Source organism: Somniosus microcephalus, chromosome 9, assembly GCF_052327205.1.
Source record: "Somniosus microcephalus isolate GS21.2 chromosome 9, FLI_Smic_1.0, whole genome shotgun sequence".
In the NCBI taxonomy this organism is placed as follows: domain Eukaryota; kingdom Metazoa; phylum Chordata; class Chondrichthyes; order Squaliformes; family Somniosidae; genus Somniosus; species Somniosus microcephalus.
The window spans coordinates 177,159,054-177,172,263 of record NC_140995.1 but is presented as its reverse complement, the minus strand read 5'-3'; the positions used below and the strand labels follow the sequence as shown (position 1 = coordinate 177,172,263).

Sequence of the window (13,210 nt, the reverse complement as noted above, 5' to 3'; positions counted from 1 at the left end):
ACCAGGCCGCACCCGCTATCCAGATCAATGGTGGACATCGAGGTAAACGGGTGCCGGGTTAAATGCTTAATTGACAGTGGAAGCACGGAGAGCTTTATCCACCCAGAACTGGCACAACAACTCTCCCTAAAGGTGGTCCCTACTCAGGGTACCATCTCTATGGCTGACAAAACCCAGACATCGACCATTCTGGGTTACTGCACGGTACAATTGTGCGTTAACGGAACTGTATATGATAATTTTAAAGTATTAATCATGAAGAACCTATGTGCGAGCGTGATCTTGGGCCTGGATTTCCAGTGCAACCACCAAAGCATCACGCTCAAGTACGGTGGGTCCCAGCCGCCCCTCACAGTGTGCGGTCTGGCTACCCTGAAGGTAAAGCCGCCTTCGCTATTCGCGAACCTTACCCCTAACTGCCGGCCAATAGCGACCAAAAGCAGGAGGTACAGCTGGGAGGACAGGCGGTTTATCGCGACCGAGGTAGACAGGCTCCTGAAAGAGCGCATTATTGAACGCAGCAACAGCCCGTGGCGCGCCCAAGTGGTAGTGGTAAGGGGTAGTGAGAAGAAACGGATGGTGATCGACTATAGTCAAACGATCAACAGGTACACCCTACTAGACGCCTACCCGCTACCCCGCATATCAGAAATGGTGAACCAAATCGCCCAATACCGGGTGTTCTCCACCATCGACCTCAAGTCAGCGTACCACCAGCTCCCTATCAGACCAGAGGACCGCCCGTACACCACCTTCGAGGCGAACGGACGCCTCTACCAATTCCTCAGAGTCCCCTTTGGGGTGACGAATGGGGTCTCGGTCTTCCAGAGGGAGATGGACCGCATGGTCGATGACCACCACTTGCAGGCAACCTTCCCCTACCTCGACAACGTCACCATCTGCGGTCACAACCAGCAGGATCACGACTCGAACCTCGAGAGGTTCCTGAAAACCGCACAAAAACTCAACCTCACCTACAACGAGGACAAGTGCGTTTACAACACCACGCGCCTCTGCATACTAGGCAGCGTGGTGGAGAATGGGGAAATCGGACCAGACCCCGACCGATTGCGCCCCCTACGGGAGCTGCCCCTGCCCAACACTCCCAAAGCCCTGAAAAGATGCCTGGGGTTATTTTCTTATTATTCCCAATGGGTCCCCAACTACTCCGACAAAGCCCGCCCCCTCTTGAAAGCATCCTCTTTCCCGCTCTCTGCTGAGGCCCACGCCGCCTTCAAAAGCATTAAGCAGGATATTGAGCGGGCCACGCTACAGGCAGTGGACGAGAACACTCCATTTCAAGTGGAAAGTGATGCGTCTGACTTCGCCTTGGCGGCCACCCTCAACCAGGCGGGGCGGCCCGTAGCTTTCTTCTCGAGGACCCTCCAAGGGCCCGAGATCAGACACTCCTCCGTGGAAAAGGAGGCCCAAGCCATCGTGGAGGCAGTGCGCCACTGGCGCCACTACCTAGCCGGCAAACGCTTCACCCTACTTACCGACCAGCGGTCGGTAGCGTTTATGTTCAATAATAAACAGAGGGGGAAGATTAAAAATGATAAGATTCTTAGGTGGCGGATCAAGCTCTCCACCTTCGAGTATGACATCATTTAGCGGCCAGGGGCCCTTAACGAATCCCCTGACGCCCTCTCACGAGGGATGTGTGCCAGCGCCACCGGGGATCGGCTACAGACCCTCCACAACGACCTCTGCCACCCAGGGGTCACGCGGCTGTTCCACTTCATAAAGTCCCGTAACTTACCCTACTCGATTGAGGAAGTTCGGTCCCTGACCAGGAACTGCCGCACTTGCGCTGAGTGCAAGCCTCGGTTCTACCGCCCAGATAGAGCCCACTTAATCAAAGCTACACGGCCCTTTGAGCGGCTCAGCTTAGATTTCAAGGGCCCCCTCCCGTCCGTCGACCGCAATGTTTACTTCCTGAACATTGTGGACGAATACTCCCGGTTCCCATTCGCCTTCCCCTGCCCAGACATGACCAGCGCCACGGTCATTAAATGCCTCAACAGCCTGTTCTGCCTGTTCGGTATGCCGAGCTACATCCATACGGATAGGGGGGCGTCCTTCATGGGTGAAGAGCTACGCCAGTACATGCTGTCCAGGGGGATCGCCACGAGCCGTACCACCAGCTACAACCCCCGGGGTAACGGCCAAGTGGAGCGAGAGAACGGGACAGTATGGAAAGCAGTCACTCTAGCTCTAAGGACCAAGGGCCTCCCTATCTCCCGCTGGCAGGAAGTCCTCTCGGATGTGCTCCATTCGATACGGTCGCTATTGTGTACGGCCACTAATACCACGCCTCATGAACGAATGTTTGTCTTTCCCTGGAAATCCACCTCAGGCGTATCCATGCCGTCATGGCTCTCCACCCCAGGTCCGGTACTCGTGCGAAGGCATGTGAGGGGCCACAAGACGGACCCTCTCGTGGAGCCAGTACACCTACTCCACGCCAACCCCCAATACGCATATGTCCGGCATGCCGACGGAAGGGAGGACACCGTGTCCATAAAAGACGTCACCCCAGCCGGCATCGACAACAACCACGGCAATAGCGGCAACAATGATCACAGCAACTCTTACCCACCCACTACTCTTTCATCACCCCTGGAAGAACACCGACCAACGGCACCCCCACCAACTACCCCTTCAACAACCCTGGCGGCACCCCCGGCAGAGACCCAGGAGGCTACCGGGGACACCCAGCCGACACCCGCGGCACCGCAACAGCCACGTCGGCCGCAGAGGACTATCAAACCCCCGAACAGACTAAATCTATAGAAGGGGTGAATGTGATGAAATATTTCCATTCATCACTGCCTGTGACTGAGATCGGTTTCAGTGTCATTTCCCTTCCCCCAGACCTCATTGTATTGTGTACTGGAATGTGCTGTATTGTATACTGGAATGTGCTGGAATGTGCTGTGTGTAGGGCTCCGCCCATACCTGGCCCCGTTTGTAAGCTAGCTTCAGTCTAGCCCCAATCTCCAGAAGGACGACATCTCTCTCGCTTACATGTTTCGTTCTAAGTTAATAAAAGCCTTGTTTTGTTCTGCTACCTTCGAGTCTCGGAATTATTGAGGCACATCAATCAATACATTTCCAGCCCAACGAGGAGGAAGGCATTGCTGGATCTGCTTCTGGGGAATGAGTTGGGTCAAGTAGAGCAAGTGTCAGTAGGGGAACAGTGATCATAGTATCATAAGGTTTAGATTAGCTATGGAAAAGGACAGGGAGCAATCTAGAGTAAAAATACTTAATTGGAGGAAGGCAAATTTCAGTGGGTTGAGAACGGATCTGGCCCGGGTAAACTGGAATCAAAGATTGGCAGGCAAAACTGTAATCGAACAATGGGCTGCCTTTAAAGAGGAGCTGGTTCGGGTACAGTCGAGGTACATTCCCACGAGGAGGAAAGGTAGGACAACTAAAGCCGGAGCTCCCTGGAGGACGAAAGAGATAGAGAGTAAAATAAAGCAGAAAAAGAGCACATATGACAGAGGTCAGATTGAGAATACAAGTGAGAATCAGGCTGAATGTAGAAAGTTCAGAGGGGAAGTGAAAAAGAAAGTAAGAGGGGCAAAGAGAGAGTATGAGAATAGATTGGCAGCTAACATAAAATGGAATTCAAAAGCCTTCTACAGGCATATAAATAATAAATGGGTAGTAAGAGGAGGGGTGGGGCCGATTAGGTACCAAAAAGGAGATCTACACATGGAGGTGACAGGGCAGGTTGAGAAAGTGGTTAAAAAAGCATACAGGATCCTGGGCTTCATAAATAGAGGCATAGGGCTCGATTTTCATTGAGCCATGGAGGCGGGCTTGGAGGCGTGCGGGGGGGGGTTAAAATCGCAAAAGCTGGCAGGCGGGACCCCCCCCCCCCCCGCCTGGTTCCCGACTCCGAGCAATTTTAACTCAGTCGTGTCTGATGGTCCCGACTTCGTCCCGCATCCAACAGGCGGGACTGGTCGCTAAGGCCCTTAACAACCACTAAATGGCCTCTATAATCCTATTTTGAAAGGCCCTTGTGAATTTAACCCTTTTCCCACATGAAACACGCCTGGTGGGAAACACGAATGTGAAACCTGGCGGGAGCACTACTGGATTGCTGACTATCAACTGCAGGTCAACCATTAAAGAGGAGATTTGATCAGCCATGATTTGCAGGTGGCAGGACTTAGTGGTCTCAGGTCTGGGGCAACTTTTAGAAGGCTTAACCACACCTGCGGAAGGTTGGAGCCTCACACCCATCTCTACTGTGACCTCCTGGGAAACCCCTCTCGCCACCTTCACTCAGCGCTTCCTCAATGGAAGCATATACCAGAAGCATGGGAGCCATTTATTTCCTTCCCATCTGGGCATTAGAGGAGCTCGAGCACCAGCCACGGCAGCAGCAGAACCAGGAACAACAGCAGCACCAGCAGCAGCAGGAGCGCCAGGCTGCTGCTCACCCACCTGAAGCTGCACAGGCCAGAAGGGGCCAGCGCCTGGAAGTGGCTGGAGAGCACCTTGCTGCACATCAGGGGGGCCATGGGGACCCGTATCTGCAATGGCAGTCCTACTCAGAAAGACTTCCATGTAGGTCTGGTTTCTCTGTTCAATAGATGCCCATCGCTCCTCAAGAGATGTCATTCTATTCTGAACAATGACCATGTTTTCCATACCCTGGCGACTAAGCTCCTCCATGGCCGTAGCCATCCTCTCCTCTGCGGTAGCAATCCTTTCCACGGATGTAGCCATCCTTTCCGTGGTGATGCGTTCATGCGCCAATGACTCCACAAAGGCTCTGCTCATGTTCACTATGGACTCCTCCATTCGCTCCACACTCGCAGCGACCCTAGAGACAAAACCTGCCAGAGACTCCTGCATCTGTGCCTGGAGTTCCATCACCTCTGATCTTATGGATGGACCCAGAGGCAGAGGGTCGACATGCTGCTGAGTCGAGCTGGCAGAGTCCTGCGCCCTCCGACTAGGACTCTCCACTGCTGTCCCTGTCTCCACGATCTGCTGATGCTCACTTGTGAGCTGTGATACACCAGGTGACAACACTACTCTATGTCCCGAAAGTCCCACCGAGGTGTGAGTGTCTGCGCTGGTGCTGGGTGCGCTGAATTCTGCTGATGCTGTGCCCTCAGAGGTTGCAGCTTCCTCTGAGGAGTCTGGCTGCTCAGCCTCTTCTTCCTGGCTAGGGGGGATGGATGCTTGTGATGGTCCTGTGGGGGAGTAAAGGAAAGAGTCAGAGAGGTGATGCAAAGGCTACGTGCACATAGCTTTTTGCAGATGCTCATAAGTCCATCTGTTACAGGTTCACAATCATTATCAGCAACTCATGAAATGTCAAGGAGAGAGATGGGAAACTTTTCTGTCACCAGCTTGCTGTGTTACACCCGTCTGTCCGTCCCCCACGCGCCAATCATCCTATATTCCCATAATTTCCAGGACTGCCTCCTCCCAGGGGGTCAGGTGGGCTATTGAGGCTGTCCCTCCTCCTGTCCTGGCTCGCTCTCTTTTGTTGTGAGCTCTCTTTTCCTGCAATGAGGGAGACAAGTGGAGGTTGAGTGAGAATGAAGGAGTGAGTATAGAGCTTGCATAGCATAGACACTTAGAAGGAGACAAAGATGGAGTGAGGTTGCAAGGCCAAGGGCCCTCCCTGTGTGTTGTCAGTTGTGTTCAAAGCATCAGAGTGATAGGGAGTGTGAGGGCCGCATGGTCGAATAGTTATGTGAATGTGAGCATAGAGAGAGAGGGAATGGGCAAGGGTGCATGGATGCCAGTGTCAAGTGGGATGTGGAGGAAGAGATTGCTAAAGCTGAGTGCTGGTGAGGAAAGGCAATGGGGATCAGATTGAGGGTGATGGGAAATTCATACTCACTTTTCCAGTGCGCAGAAGGTCATGAAATCTTTTCCTGCACTGTATCCAGCTTCTGCGGGTGACTCCCAAGGAGTTGACCTCCTCAGCCACCTGCATCCACACTGCCTTGGTCTGAGTGGGAGGCCTCTTCCTCCCTGATGAAGGGAAGAGCACCTCCCTGTTGGCCCTAGCCCCATCCACTAATGCCTGCAATGCCACCTCGTCAAAGCAAGGAGCTGATCTGGCCCTCCAACTTGTCATATTTGCTGCAGCTCCCTCACACTGCACAGTCAAGAAGCTTGGCAGTCTGCAGAAGAAGCAAGGCTTGCTGTGGACCTTAAATGCAACAGCAATGATGACATCATCGGAGGGGACTTTCAGTCATGAAAAACCCATTTGCAAAGGCTTCCCACACGTTGGAAATCAATTGGCCAATTGAGTTAAAATTGCATCAATCTCCCACATCCATTTAGATTTGTGTGGGAAACACGAAATTCGGATAACACAACAGCATCCCGCACCTGAGTTAAAATCACCCCCATAGACTACAAAAGCAAGGAAGTTATGATGAACCTGTATAAAACACTGGTTCAGTCTCAACTGGAGTATTGTATCCAATTCTGGGCACTGCACTTTAGGAAGGAGGTGAAGGCCTTAGAGAGGGTGCAGAAAAATTTATGGGAATGGTTCCAGGGATAAGGGACTTCAGTTATGTGGATAGACTAGAGAAGCTGGGGTTGTTCTCCTTAGAGCAGAGAAGATTGAGAGGAGATTTGATAGAGGTGTTCAAAATCATGAGGGGTCTAGACAGAGTAAATAGAGAGAAACTGTTCCCATTGGCAGAAGGGTCGAGAACCAGATGACACAGATTTAAGGTGATTGGCAAAAGAACCAAAGGCGACATGAGGAAAAGCTATTTTATGCAGCGAGTGGTTAGGGTCTGGAATGCACTGCCTGAAAGGGTGGTGGAGGCAGACTCAACCGTGGCTTTCAAAGGGGAATTGGATAAGTACCTGAAGGGAAAAGATTTGCAGGGCTACGGGGAAAGGGCGGGGGAGTGGAACTAGCTGAAGTGCTCTTGCAGAGAGCCAGCATGGGCTCAACGGGCCAAATGGCCTCCTTCTGTGTTGTAACCATTTTATGACTCTATGATTAAAACACTCTTTACATTCAGCACTTTCATATTATGAGTATTAAATAGTATTATAATTTAGATGAGGGGTTCATGATTACTAATCAATTTGCAAAGGGGTCCTTCAACCAAAAAAGTTTGAGAACCACTGTTCTAGACAATACTGAAAAACAGTCTAAAGTTCCTGTATATCCAACAGACTGAAAATCCTACCCTATCATCTTCTCTGAGATTCCTCCATTTTCTATGAGTGCAAGATTGTCCCATCCAGGCCTCTCCCCAATTTTATAATCCCCTCACCTTCTTCATGTTTCTCCCGCTTGCTCTCAACTCCTACAGCCCCGTAATCTCACTTTATCTTCTGGATACTCCTCACCCAATGGATATCCCCCAGATCTCCCTCCTGTCTGTCTTCTCAATTCACCAACCCTCCTTGTGTCTTTGCAATTGCTTCCCTCTATCACACCTCTGACCTCTCACTGACATCTACATTTTACATTGACCGCACCAATTATCTTTATAGAGTCCTTGAATGAACTTGCTATTTAACTACCAATTTATACTAATAATGTGGAAACTAGTGTGTGGTGGATCCATGATTATTAGGAGTTGGATTGAATCTGCCAACTTGTTTTACTGAAGACCCTTGCACACTGGCAGAAAAGAAAGACATTCTTCCTATTGGTCCATGCTGGAATTGAAACCTGATCAGAATAAGATGACATTATTTCAACTAACTGCACCAACCAGGGTAATATTTCTACAGACAGCCACCAACTTATGTATTTGAATTGTGTTTTCAATGGTGCTATATAGATTTTGATGTTTAGGGGTTATATTTTCTCCTGTTTGCTAACTTCAGCAATTAAGTAAACATAAAGTACAGAACAGGGAACATAGCTTATGCTTTCAGCTATGTTTTTGGTAAAATAGGCAAATGAAGGATATATCGCAAGGCGTCCAGGGGTGGCGCACCTAACTTTGTTGAAGCAAAATTGTGCCGCTCTGGAGTAAAATCCTACTTCATTTCTATTTGTTTAAAATCTGCCTTTGCTGTGGTTTGCTCACATATCTTACCCATCCGTGACAGAAAACATGAACAAAAACATGGATTTCAATTGAATTTAAATTCCAAAAAATAACAAACAACAATAAATGTTTATTACTTTATTGTGGGTTAAATTGAATTGCCTTAGACGTACCCCAAAGTGTGAAACATGTGTAGCACATGTTCAGTTGAAGAACTTGCATTTAATTAAATTAAATATAAAACTTTCATCTTGTGTAGTGTCTTAAGACCATTATTTTTACATACCAACTGGAGGTTTCAGCAGTCACCTATTTTTGATGTTCTAATGCATCTCATGAGCTGCATATTTACTTCCTGACTGTAGCTCTATTTCCCTTTCTCAGATAAAAGTTGCTGGGCAGGACTGCCAGATTTTGTTAGACCGGTGATTAGGAAGACCGCTTTAGTGCCTGCTGCTGGGCTATCTGCCTTATGAAAGCATTGCAGTATACGTCCCAGTCCCGTATCCATTCTGCGCATTGTGATATCACTAGTTGATGACATCATGAAGCATTCGCTGCATTTTGCTTTGGCTTTAGTGTTTAATTCACTGTCACTTCTCTTCCAGGAAATGCCCACCTTGAAGAAGTTCTGCCCCTCTCTCCAACAGGATTTTGGTTTGTCTCTTTTACCTTGTTAATCTCTAACATCTTCCAGTTTGGATGAAAGGTCATCGACCTGAAACATTAACTCTGTTTCTCTATCTACAGGTGTTGCCTGACCTGCTGACTGTTTCTGTTTTTAGCTCAGATTTCCAGCATCCACAGTATTTTACTTTTGTTTTAGTGAAGCAATTATGTTGCATATTTGCAATGGCCACTTTGCCATGGCTGCTTTGTACACATGCTTTTCCTCTGTCACTGGTTCACAGGGAGATCTGTGAAAATGCAATTTGAAAGTAAATGTGTTCTTGGATTGCTCTTCCTGGACCCAGCCTATAATATACACGGTCTAGACACTCTACAATCAAATTCCAGGAGCTTGTAAGCCAGCTGTCGGTGTTTATGTTGCTAAATCTGGTTTCTATAGATCAGTGGCAAACTTATAGACCAGTTTTAACTGGGCCTACAAGGCTGCTGCTAGTCTATCGTAACGGGATTTAACAGCTTAAATGCTGGCACTTGGTTTACGGACCTTCGCATCTTGGAATTATGGGAGCACCACCATGATCAGGACTACAGTGATTCAAGAAGATCCATCATTACCTTCTCAGGCCAACTAAAGATGGACAATAAATGCGGCCTTGCCAACATTGCCCTATTAGTCTCTTCTCAATCTTCTGTATGGTCAGAAATGTGGCTGTTTACTGATGACACCACAGTATTCAGCTCCATTTAGAACTCTTCTGATTAATGAAGCAGCCCATACCAGCCTACAGCAGAACCTGAATAACATCCAGGCTTGGGTTGACAAGTGGCAAGTAACATTTGCGCTGCATAAGTGCGAGGCAATGATCAGCTTGAACAAGATTGGGGATTCTAGGACTAGGGGGCATAGTCTAAAAATTAGAGCCAGACCTTACAGGAGTGAAATTAGGACACACTTCTACACACAAAGGGTGGTAGAAGTTTGGAACTTTCTTCCACAAATGGCAATTGATGCTAGATAAATTGTTAATTTTAAATCGGAGATTGATAGCTTTCTGTTAACCAAAGCTATCAAGGGATATGGGCCAAAGGCAGGTATTTGGAGTTAGGTCGCAGATCAGCCATGATCTCATTGAATGGCGGAGCAGGCTCGAGGGGCTGAATGGCCTACTCCTGTTCCTAAGAGAAACCCATCAACCTCCTCTTGACCTTCAGTGGCACCATCATCGGCGAGGCCACCATTAATATCCTGGGGTCACCATTGCCCAGAAGATTAACTGGACCGGTCATATCAACTTCATGGTTACAAGAACAGGGCATAGGCTGGGCACTCTGTGACAAGTGAATCACCTCCTGATCCCTCAAAGCTTCTCCACCATCTACAAGGCTCGTCACCTTCTCAGGGAATCTAGGACTGGACAATAAATGCGGCAATAAATGTCAGCATTACCCATATCCCAAGAACAAAATTAAAAAGAAACTCCTTTTTTTCCCAGAAAGGAGGTTGAAGTTCTCACACATCCTACTGTTTTCCTGCAGTTGCTTTTTTAGCTTAGATCTGCTGGTATAGTAGTAGCATGACCCCTGTCTAAATAATCAATTGATGTCTTGTGTAGAATTTGTGACTGCTATCGGAGCTTTGTTATGATTGAATGGTGTTATCTTTCTATGACAGTATTACTTCAGCATTGGAAGGTAAGATTGGACCTTACTGCTGGACTGGTAAATTAAGTGGATTTTCTGTCAGATTAAAGTCAGATTTATCACCAGGTAAGCTCACAGTAACTTTCATTAATTCTCCTCATCTGTATTATTGCAGCCTTCAGAGTGTGAATGGGCTCTTGAGTTCTTTTATATGATGAAACCTTAGAGTTGAATCATTAATCGAGTCAAACACTAAGTAGCACCAGGTGATTTATGTTTCATCACCTACTTTGTAGTGAAGAGTTTACTTCCTGGTAACGATAGGCAATCATTCTGTTGTATGGTGCACCTATCATATTACATGTCATTTGTTTTTTTTGAAATGTTTCAAATAAAAAATCTACCAAAAAAAAGTTTTCAGAATTACTGTGCATTAACTTTATGTGCAAAATTAGGAATATTTTAAGCACACGGCTTGAAGACTTGTGGCAAACAACCCATACCCTCAACTTTATGTATGCAAAAGGTTTTGTTGGATCCAGTTTAAAATAACGCCATTGCTTTGGAAAGATCCATTAAACTGTCTGAAGCAAAAGGACACAACTGGAAAATGTGAATATAAATCAAAATGACTTGATTTGTATATCGAACATATATCATTGTTTTTGACTTGAAAGTATCTTTTCTTGTGCCGAACAACTGCTATAGTTTGATCTGAAGTATCATATTGTTTATCATGAATCCTCTGAGTTATAGCAAGACATTGTTGAAATAGTATTAACTACAATGTAAACAAAGATGTATAAAATATCAATAGTTTTTCTTACTGTAATTATAAGATAAACTCTTGACTTTCTTTGGAGAATATGTGGTGGAAAGTTACTGATTAGATTTGGACGTAACTCATTTCTTATGTAGTCAAGAATAATTTATTTAACAGGAATTAGTTTAAAATTAAGGCAATGAGCCCAAATAAATGATGGTCTTGATACTCATTTTTTTCAGTTTGCTCTACACAAGTAATTTTTCACTTTATTACTCACTTAATAAAACTAACCATATTACACCAACTTTAAGAACACAAATAAACTTAGGAATCAAGTAATTATTTTCAGTCACTGATCTATCATTCAAAACAGTTTATAAATTTGAAATGATTGGCCTTGTGCACAGCTCCTTTACTATTTTGTACTATCGAAGCTTTTCCAATCTTGTGCCCAGGAAGCACGCATAACACTGAAGTCTAACATCATGCAATCGTTACCAGTTAAGCTAAAACTCTCATACGGCATGAACTCTACTGAACAGCTGTAAAGCATGTATAACTGAACTTCAGAAATAGATAATGGTAATGATTAAAAGATAAATTATTTGTTGCATAGTTAACGTGAATTTTTTATTGAGTAGTGTGGGCTTTATTAATTACATTTTCTATTTTCTATAAATAAATATTCTAGATTAGAGCTAATTAATACATAAACAAATATTGCTTTAAATCAAAATCCAAATCTGTTCCCAAGTGTCTCCAGAAGGGAGGTTTGTCATATGACATTTATAACTCCAGTGGTCAAGGCATTCACCAACTGTCCTGAGGCTTTCATTCCTGCCACTTTCCTGTTATGCCATGCCAGAGGCAAATGTGCAGAGTTTGGTAGAGGTTTTCCTTGACAATCGGCTGACAGCTTTTCCATCGTTCACCAGTGATCATATCTTTATCACATCATCATAAACACTGGCCTGGATCGAAAGTAAAATTCATTTATATATTGGATTATAAAAATCTACTTCTTCTTCTGCTAAGGGAAGTACCTGGTGTTCTAAGATTAAGCCAGGGCCTGTCATAATATGACTGGCAGCATCATCAAAATAAATTAAAATTTCAAGCTGTGACAAAGCTCAAAATAGACAGGACTGCTGTTGATCCAAAAATCTCTCACAGCACGTCCTCACTAGTATCTGGCTCAGAGCTTATAGAGCTGAAAAAGGAACATAACTTATAGACCCATGAAAGCAATTAGACTCTTTGTCCAACTGTCAGTCTGTGCATATGAAAAGACCAAGTATTTCAATTGTTGACTTAAAATTTTCCCCTAATTAGTGCAGTCTGATTCAAAAACTTACTGAAAACAGGACCAGATGGGCCTAACTTTGGAGGTCAGCTGTTGTGAAAAAAATGTGTTTCCAGCTCCTTGCCAAGTCAGACCATGATTCTTAGAGTGAGGGGTGAGTAAATGCCATTCAGCTCAGCAGTATTTAATGCCACGTAAGGAAGTTTAACTGGAAGCTCTGCTGACGATGTTAAACAAGAAGACATTTCCAGAAGTGTCTGTCAAACAAGGTATAAAAATAATCAGAGATGCGTCACATCATTAATGATTTGCTAAATGTGACTTTGTCAGTTGGAAAAACAGTAACTGAATTGCAAATTCACATTTAATTTCTGATTAACATGGATATTTAAGCAACTTGAAAATCTGCCAAAGTGTATGTAAAAATAAATATACAGTGGTCTACAATTTATAATTTCACAGATTAACATTTGAAAAGAGAACAGGAATTCTCTTTCTTACAGAATACATTTATCTGAAATAATTTTCACAAAGTTAGTACTATGTTCAATAAGAACATTTTTGTCAGCTAAGTGACATATACTTTCAGCTATGTATATGTTCTAAAAGCTTTTAATAACCTATATGTCTTTTCATGGCTGAAGCTTTTCAGCTAACGTTTTTTTATTCCCTCATTCCTTTCTCTTTCCTTTGTATTCCCAATGGTCTCTCTCTTTTTTGCTATTGAAAAATGACTTTGCTTTTTCGGAGCTAGTATGTAAACCATTAATAGTCTGAAGTTTCAATTTAATCAGAAACAGCATTTTACAAAAGTGAAATTTCTGAACATTTGTGGAAAACAATGACATT

At 45.3% G+C, this 13,210-nt stretch overlaps 1 long non-coding RNA gene across 1 annotated transcript in view; it reads left to right on the top strand.

The window, feature by feature from the left end:
• Positions 1-11,285, top strand: part of LOC147112859 (uncharacterized) — a 32,920-nt gene extending 21,635 nt beyond the window's left edge. Inside the window, exons 3-4 of the long non-coding RNA XR_015079578.1 lie at positions 8,630-8,678; positions 8,772-11,285. This is a non-coding gene — a long non-coding RNA (uncharacterized LOC147112859). The remainder of the gene's footprint in view (positions 1-8,629; positions 8,679-8,771) is intronic.
• Positions 11,286-13,210: the final 1,925 nt, after the last annotated feature.